This window comes from Rhinolophus sinicus, chromosome 5 (assembly GCF_057876585.1).
Source record: "Rhinolophus sinicus isolate RSI-liver-muscle chromosome 5, RSI-T2T, whole genome shotgun sequence".
In the NCBI taxonomy this organism is placed as follows: Eukaryota; Metazoa; Chordata; class Mammalia; order Chiroptera; family Rhinolophidae; genus Rhinolophus; species Rhinolophus sinicus.
The window spans coordinates 41,213,422-41,223,403 of record NC_142505.1 but is presented as its reverse complement, the minus strand read 5'-3'; positions in this window follow the sequence as shown (position 1 = coordinate 41,223,403).

Below are 9,982 nucleotides of genomic sequence, written 5' to 3'. Positions count from 1 at the left end.
CTCCCAGGGCTCCCACCTCACTCAAGATAAAACTCAAGTTCTTAACACAGCCCTGCACAATCTGCCACCCACCTCTTGCTCTCTCTGATCTTAATTCCTACGACTTTCTCTCTCACTCTGCCCCAGTCACACTGGAATGTGCCCCAAATATACAGTCAGGGTCCCCTCTCAGGGCCTTAGGACTGGCTGCTCCCTCTACCTAGAATGCTTTTCCCCAGACAGCCACCTGGCTCCTTTCCTCACTTCTTCAGGTCTCTACTCAAATGTCACCTTCTCCAAGAGGCCTTTCCTGACCACCCTGTATAAAGTAGTAACCTCCAGCACCACCTTTCCCTTTTATCCTGCCTTATTGTTCACCATCTAGCATACTGGATCTTTTCTTGTTATGCATATTTCCTTGTTATGTAGTTCTCTGCTCCAGGATCCAGAACAGTGCCTGTCACATAGTGGGTGCTCAATAAATTTTGTGGAACGAATAAGTGGACTGAAAGGGTAGCCCAAGAAGCATACCAACGGCATTCTAAGCAGAGGGAATTGTGTGTGCAAAGACTTAGAGGTAAGAGGCACTACTGTGTTGAGGATCTGTGAATAATTCATACAGTGTGAGAGTGGGGGCCTTGGGGACTGGAGGAAGGGAGAAGAAAAACCTAGAGAGGCAGAGCCTCAGAAGCCAGATCAAGGAGGCCGACATTATCCTGAGATTGATGGGACACAATCAAATTTACATTTGACAATAATTTGGCTGCCATCTTGTGGATTGGTGGGGCATCCAGGGAGCACAGCTACGGCAGGGGAGAGAAAGACTAGGGTAGGATCACTGCACTGTCCAAAACAATAGCCACCAGCCACATGTGGTTATGGAGCCCTTGACATGTAGCTGGTCAGAATTGAGATGTGCTGCAAATGTAAACTACACAATGAATTTTCAAGATTTAGTATAAAAAAAGAAAAGAATATACCATAGTTCATTAAAAATTTTTACATTGATTACCTGTGTAAAAGATATTTTGGATATATTGGGTTAAATACAATTTATTTAAATTAGTTTCACCTGCTTCTTTCTGCTATTTCTAACATAGCTACTGGGAAATTAAATTTTTTCGTAGGTACATAGAGCTCACAGTATATTTCTATTGGACAGCACTGATTTAGAGGGTAGAATGGACAGGGCTTGGTGGTCAATGGACTGTGGGGCTGAGGGAGATCCTCGTTCTAATAGCAAGTACCCTTCAGTTGCTCCTTTGTGATGAAAGCATGTGGTCCAGAGGCAGAAAGAAGGGGCCATGTGGGAAAGCCGGAAGAGTTAGTTTTCATCTCCACACAAGCGCACATAAAAAATTAAAATCTTCACCATAAGAACTATCTAGGATCGAATATATGGTGATAGAAGGAGAACTGACTCTGGGTGATGAACACACAATGGGATTTATAGATGATGTAATACAGAATTGTACACCTGAAATCTATGTAATTTTACTAACAATTGTCACCCCATAAATTTAATAAAATAAAAAAAAAAAAAAAAAAAAACTATCTAGAAATAGGTTGACAGGATAGGCAACCTCTGTCCTGGAAGCATGTAAGAAGGAACTTGAAGACCACCATTAATCAGGGGAAAGGAAGTTGAACAAATTAGTTATTCTCAAAATGTGGTCTCTGGACCAGCAGTGTCACCATCACCTTTTAGAAATGCAAACTCTCAGGTCCCATCCCAGTCCTATTGAATCAGAAACTCTGGCAGTGGGACCTGTAGTTCGGCACCTGAGGTGATACCTCCTCAAGTTTAAGAACCACTGGACTAAATAATACTTCCTACTATTTAAGGTTTCAATGACTGGCACATAGTAGGTGCTCAAAAAATAACCAGCCACGACCTTCTGTTTGCCTTCTAGTCTCAGGTTAAGGTACTTCCCCTCTCTGAGCAAATGAAGAGTTTACCTCCTGTACCACCTGGTTGTATGTGAACTTGGCACAGGATGGAGGCACAACCTCAGGGTATTTCCTATCTCTCTGCCATGGGCACATCTCCAGGGCCATGACAGAGCTGCCAGAGGCGTAAGGGAGGCCCCAGCTCAGCTCCATCCTGAGATGACCTCACTACCTATGTGTAATGGTGATTCATGAGACAACCTTCCTCTGTCCTGTGGACACAGCTGACAGCCCTGGGGAGCCAGCTCAGCAGCTGAGCGTGGCATCTGGCTTTCCTGCATTCCAGAACTACCAGCCGGGGGCCCACCTGACTCAGCAGGCACGTGCACTCTGGGGACAACAGACAGCTCAGCCTCAGTCTCCACAACCATAAGAATGGGATGAAGGCAGCCCCTGTCCATGGTGAGATTATTTGTATAAAGTTCTCAGAGCATTGCCTGGACAGGCAGCCCACACTATGCCTTAACATTTCTGTGCTGTGGCCAGGGGACACCTCATGCTGATGGGAACTCCCCAAGGACTTCTTAGGTCTGAGAATCATGCCCAATAGGTATAGTGGGAAAACAATGTGCACCCACTATGAGCACCCAGTTCCTGAAAAAGAGTTCCTAAAACCCTTGTAATTTCCTTAGTTGCTGGAGGTTATAGGATCACCTCACACAGAGCTCCTAAATCCCCTGACATTTTCTGAGTGATAGAAACATCTTTTGGTTTAATAAGGCAACTCTTGGAGAGCTCTTAGATACATAGCTCCAGGACGGAGGCTGGTCACCAGAAAGACCAAGTCATGATTAGAAGCTTGAAACTTTCAGCCTCCGAGGAGGGGAGAGAGCATGGAGATGGAGTTACTATTTGATCATGCCTACGTGATGAAGCTTCCATAAAAATTCCTAAGCTGTGGGGTTTAGAGAACTTCCAGGTTGGTGAACACATCCATATGCCAGGAAGGTGGCGTACCCCACCTCCATGGGGACAGAAGCTCCTACGCTTGGGGCCCTTCCAGACCTCACCCCTTGTACTTCTTCCTCTGGCTGTTCACCTACACCCTTTATATCTCTATAATAAACCGGTAAACATAAGTAAACATTTTCCTAATTTCGTGAGCCATTCTAGCTGATGATTGAACCTGAGGAATAGGTCGTGGGAACCCTCAATTTACAGCCGGTCAGTCAGAAATATGTGAGGCCTAGACTTGCAATTAGGGTCTGAAGTGGAGGCAGTGTGATGGAGATAAGCCCTTAACCTTGGGGTCTGTGCTAACTATGGGTAATTAGCGTCAGAATTGCTTGGTGTGAAAAAAAACACACCACACATTTGGTATCAGAAGCTAGTGAATAGAGAAACTCTCAACACAGAATACTAGGATTGAACGGATAAGTAAATATTTTGTAGATAATGAGAGCAACATTTACCCTTGTTAAAGAAAGAAATTACAAATAAGGAAAGGGGGAAGGCTAAAATGAACCCTGTGGTGTTGGATTAAAATCAGAGGTATTAGTATGAACTTGTGGTTTTTATTATAGATGCAGCATCTTAGTCTGTTAGGGTTGCTATAACAAAATACCATCCGCTGAGTGGGTTATAAACAATGGAAATTTATTTCTCACAGTTCTGGAAGCTGGGAAGTCCAAGATCAAGGCACCAGCAGTTTCAATGTCTGGTGAAGGCCTGATTCTTGGTTCAAGGGCAGCCACCTTTTCACTGTGTCCTCACATGGCAGAAGGGGTGAGGGATCTCTCTGGAGTGTCTTTTATAAGGGCATTAATCTCATTCATGAGGGCTCCACTCTCACGACTTCGTGACCTCCTAAAGGCCCCCATCTCCTGATATTATCATCTTTGGGATTAGGGTTTCAACAAATATTAAGACTTGTAGATATTTAAACAAATAGAATAAAATTTAAATGCAAATTTACAAAATTATAAATATATTAATTACAAAGAGAAACATAGGAACTTTATAGTGGAGAAAAACCAGCTTAACCAAGACATAGTTTAGCTAAATGACCAAAGTTAACATCACCAGTCACAAGATTTATTGACATCATGAAGGCCCTGATATGATGCACTGAAAAAGATCCTAACACGACTTTGGTCGTATTGTCGCGAAAAAATGCAGAACCTCAATCTAATCATGAAAAAGCTTTAGACAAACCCAAACTGAGGGACAGTCCATAAAAAAACTGACTACCTAGTTCTCTTTGAAGCTGTCAAGGTAATTTAAAAAAAAAAAAAAAGGAAAGAAGGAGGAAAAATCAGAGACCAAAGAGGAAGTGACAACTAAATGTAATGTGGGGCCCTGAATTGGATCCTGGGACAGAAAAAGGATATTGTAGGAAAAATTGGTGAAATCCAAATAAGGTTTATGGTTAGGTAAGTAATGTGTTGTACCAATATTAATTTCCTGGTTTTGATCATTGTTACATGATAATATACTTGTAAAATGCTAATATTAGGGGAAGCTGGGTGAAGGGTATAAGGAAACTCTCCATACTATTTTGCAATTTTTTGGTAAGTCTAAAATTATTTCAAAATAAAAAGTTTACAGGAGATCCACCAAAAACATTATCCTGAAAGATTTAAACTAAAAGTATATAAAAGGGGGGGGGGCAGGTAACTTCTAACAATGAGAAAACAGGTGTCACTATATTTGTGACAGAAATTGCTTCAAAGCAAGAAATGTTATTTTGGAAAAAGATGATCACTACATAATAATAAAGGGAATACTTCACCAGGATATGTGTTTATCTAGTAATAATGTATCATCTAGCAATATGAAAATATGTAAGCAAAAATGAATTATTTAGAAGAAATTGACAAATTAACTACCAAAGTGAGAATTTTTAACACAGCTTTCTCAGTAAGGGATAGATTAAACAAACAAAAATCATTAGGGATACTGATACCAATTTAGAAGATTGGTATAATACACAAACATAAAACCCCACCTAGCACTTAGAAAATACATGTTCTTTTAAGCACATGTGGATATTTATAAAAATTGACCATCTAATAGGTCATAAGGCAGGCCCAACAAATTCTGAAGAACTGGTATTCTATAGATTGGAACAGCAGCATCCTTGAGTTTTTGCCACAAGGAGTGAAATATCTCTCAGCCAAGTGTTGCAAAAACAATCCAATTTTTGGTTTCCCTGTCATTTATTGAGTACTTATTCCAAGATTCTAGGCTCTGCATTAAGTGTTTGCTGTGTTCCTTCTCCGGAACATAGTGTCCAGGTAGACCTAATTTCCCAGACTCCTTTGCAATTAGACATGACCATGTGACTGAGTCTAACCAATGTCGGGAGACTGGAAGCAATGTCTGGGACTTGAGACACTGGGTATGGGCTCTTACACACTATTGCCCCTTCTGCTGGCTGGAACCCAGATGTGCCACTGATCCAGCTTCAATCAAGCAGTTGAGGACAATGTCCTAGGGGATGACAGAACAATAAACTGGAGGGAGCCTGAGCTCCTGAATACATAAAGGAAGCCAAGCTGCATTACTGGCCTCAGAACTCTTATGAGAGAGAAATTCATTTAGCTTTTCAAAGCACATGATGGTTGTGGGCTGTTTGTCATAGCAGCTTCACCTTTATCCTAATACATCAGCTTCACTCTGGACAAGAATCTCCCACCCCCACCTTCGATAATAAGTTATTTTCCCCCCAATTTTTTTCATTGTGATAAAATATACATAACATAAAATTTACCATCTTAACCACTTTTAAGTGTACAGTTCACTGGTATTAAATCCATTCATAATGATGTGCAACCATCACCACCATAACTCTTCATCTTGCAAAACTAAAATCAACCCATTGAACACTAACTCCCCATTCACTCTACCCACACACTCCAGCCAAGGCAACCACCATTCTACTTCCTGTCTTTATGAGTTTGACTACTCTAAGTACCTTATATAAGTGGAATCATACAGTATTTGTCTTTTTGTGACTGGCATCTTTCACTTGGCATGAAGTCCTCAAGTTTCATCTATGTTGTAGCTGTGTCAGAATTTCCTTTCTTTTTAAGGCTAAATAATATTCCCTTATATGTATATACTACATTTTGCTTATCCATTCATCTGTCAATGGACACTTGGGTTGCTTCCACGTTTTAGCTATTGTAGAATAATGTTGCTATGAACATGGTGATACAAATATCTCTTCGAGACCCTGCTTTCAGCTAAATCACATAGTAATTCTATTTTTAATTATTTGAGGAACTGCCAACTGTTTCTACAGTGGTTGTACCATTTTACATTCCCACCAACGGTGCACAAGGGTGCCAATTTCTCTACAACCTTCCAACACTTATTTTCTGTTTTTTTTAATAGTAGCCAGCTATTATTTTTAATAACTGTGAGTAACAGTTATTATATATTTTTAGTAACAGTTATTTTTTAATGTGAGTCCTTTATGTACCCAATCTCATTGACTCCTTTTTTTTTTCTTTTGCTTGAGTGCCCATGACTCCTCTTCTTTATTGAGGAGTAACTTACATATAGTAAGTCCAGCTTTCTTAAGAGTACAGCTTGATAAGTTTTGACAAGTTTAGCCAGTAGCCAGTATATATTCATGTAATCACCATCATAATAAAGATGCAAAACATTTCCATCACCCCAAACAGTTCCCTCAGGCCCCTTTGCACTCTATCTCCCCTGGCAACCACTGATCTGATTTCTCTTATTATAGTATTGCCTTTTCTGGACATTTCACATAAATGGAATCAAATAATACATAAACTTTTGTGTCTGGCTCCTTTCACTTATCATAATGTTCTTTTTTTTAAAAACTTTTTATTTATTTTAAGTGTGTTTTTCCAGGATCCATCAGCTCCAAGTCAAGTAGTTGTTTCAATCTAGTTGTGGAGGGCACAGCTCACAGTGGCCCACGTGGGGAGCAACCTTGTTGTTAAGAGCACCATGCTCTAACCAACTGAACTAACCAGCCGCCCAAGCATAATGTTCTTGAGATTTGTCCATTTTGTTGTACGTGTCAGTTATTCGCTCCTTTCTATTGCTAGGTAAAAATTCCATTATATGGATGTGTCACAATTTGTTTCTCCATTCACCAGTTGATGGACATTTGAGTTATGCTATGAACATTTCATGCATAAGTGTTAGTGTGAATATAGGTTTGCATTTCTTGGGTAAATAACTAAAAGAGTAATTGCTGGGTCATATTATAAATATACGTTATGAGAAACTGTCAAACTATTTTCCAAAGTGACTGAATCATTATTTATTTAATTGTTTTTTACTTTTAAAAATATATTCACTGCCTTGTATTATTATTACAAAATATTGTTCAACATAAAAAATTGTTAAACTGTGTATTTATTTCATTTCCCTCCTTTTCATTGAGGAACATTTCCATGTAGCAAAGAACAGCTCGATAAATTTTTACCTATGTATATAACCATAATCACCACCCCAGTCAAGATAGAGAATATTTACAGCACACAAAGATGGCTTCCTTGTGCCCCTTCCCAATTAGTACTCCTCAATGGTAACTACTGTTCTGACTTTTATCACCTTTAGCCTAGTTTTGCTTGGTTTTGAACTTCACACGAAAGTAACCATACAGTATGCATTCCTGAGTCAGGCTTCTTTTATTCAGCATAATATCTCTAAGGTTCATTCATGTTATTTTGTGTAGCAGTAGTTCATTTGTTTTCATTGCTATGTAGTATTGATTTCATGAATATACCATCATTTGTTTATCCACTCACTTGTCAATGAACACTTGGGTTGTCTCTTATTTTTGGCTATTCTAAATAAAGCTGCTCTGAACAGTCTTTTGTTGAGCACATACGAGTAAGCATTCATATATCTTCAATACATGCCTGAAAGTGGAACTGCTTATCTGAACAGGTCAAGGTAGGTAGGTATACGCTTAACTTTTGTAAATATTGCCAAGCAGTTTTCCAGTGCAGTTGTGTCGATTTAAAGCTCCCACCAGCACCACAGAAGAGTTATATTTGTTCCATATCCTCAGTAACATTTAACATCTCCATCCTTGTATACTCCACCTCTGTGTGAAGACCTTCCCTCCATCTTTATCTCCAATGCAGGGCTCTCCCCTGATGCAATTAGTGTATCCAATTGTCAATATGACATTTCTCTTTGATGTCTTGCCATTATCTCCAAGATAACAACTCAATGCAGAGCTCTCAAGTTCTCTTTCCTCTTAAAGGGTTCCTTTCCCTGACTTCCTCCTGCTCATAACGAAAGCACCACTAACTACTTAGCCACTCCAGCTAAAAACCTATAATTCCTCTCTTTCCCTCACCTCTATATCCAATCCTTCAGCAAAGCTGTTGTATTCTATTTCTACATTATATCCAGAATCTGTCCATTTCTTCCCATCTTCACCACCATTCCCCTAAAGCAAACAACCATCATTCTTGACTGCTCAGCAGCCAGGAGGATATGTCTAAAAAATAAAACAATCAATTACCTCCTTGCTTAATGCCCTCCAGTGCCCCTCTAGTGCTCTGACATAAAATCCTAACTCCTCATCTTGGCCTGAAAGGTGGTGAATGATCTGGTTCCTACCCATCTCTCTGACCTCATCTCCTCCCTTAAGGGACTGACCACATTCCAGCCATTGCCTTTTCTTAAATACATCAGGCTTGTTCCCACCTCAGTACCTTTGCACTTGCTGTTTCCTCTGTCTGGGAAGCTCTTCCCTCAAGTCTTTGCCCAGCTGCCTCCTTTTCATCTGTTTGGGCCTTAGCCCAAATGTCTCTTCCTCGAAAAAGGCCTTCCCTGACCACCTTGGCTAAAGTTGCCCCTTCACACCCAGGTACTCTCTATTCCCCTCACCTTCTTTTAACTTCTGTATAGATCTCATTTTCCTTATTTAATCACTTACTTCCTTAATGCTGATGTCCTCCACTAGAATGTCAGGTCCTCAAGGGGCAGGGGGTGTGTATATCTAGTCCCCTGCTATGTCCCTACTATCCAGAACTGCACTGTCCACTATGGTAGCCAATAGCCAGAGGTGGCTATTTAAATTTAAATTAATTAAAAGTAGGTAGTATTTAGAATTCAGTTCCTCAATCACACCACCCACATTTCAAGTGCTCAATAACCACATGTGGCTAGTGGCTACCATGTGGGACAGTGTAGATGTAGAAAATTTCCAACAGTGCAGAAAGTTCTGTTGGACAGTATTGCTCTAGGACCCAGGTACCCATAATAAACAGGTACCTAACAAGTGTGTTATAAAATAAAGATTTATTTTATCCCCATCTAATGGGTAAGAAAAACATAGGCCAGAGAGGTTGTGTCATTATCCCAAAGCCACTCAGCCAGGAAGCAGCCTAGCATGGATTTGAACCCAGGATTGTCTTGCTTCGAAGCATATGCTACTCCTTTTCCCAAGAGCCAGCAGCCTTCTGGCTGTTTAGAGAGGCACACAATTCTCTTTGTCCTACTATAGATCCTCCCACCCTGAGCTTGTACCTAACTGTGGAGAAACTGTGAAATGCTTCCTGGAAGGATTATTGCCCAAGGCATTAAGAGTTCTGGGGTCAGTCCTGATTCCATGCCAGATTCATTGGCTTTGTGACCCTTAGTAAGTCTCTTTGCCTCTCTGGGCCTCAGCTACATCACTATAAAATGAAGAAACTGATTAAGGGACCTCTAGGACATCAAGTCTACCAACATTCTCATCACATGGGGTACCAGAAGGAGAACAGAGAAAGCAAGGAATTGAAGATATAATGAGGGAAAACTTCCCTAACCTAGTGAAGGAAATAGATATTCAAGCCCAGGAAGTGCAAAGAGTCCCAAACAAGATGAACCCAAAGAGACCCACCCCAAGACACATCATAATTAAAACACTAAAGTGTAAAGACAAAGAAAGAATCTTAAAAGCAGCAAGAGAAAAGCAGTTAGTTACCTATAAGGGAACTCCTATACGACTGTCAGCTGATTTCGCAACAGAAACTTTGCAGGCCAGAAGGGATTGGCATGAAATATTCAAAGTGATGAAAAGCAAGGACCTAAAACCAAGACTATTCTACCCAGCAAAGTTATCATT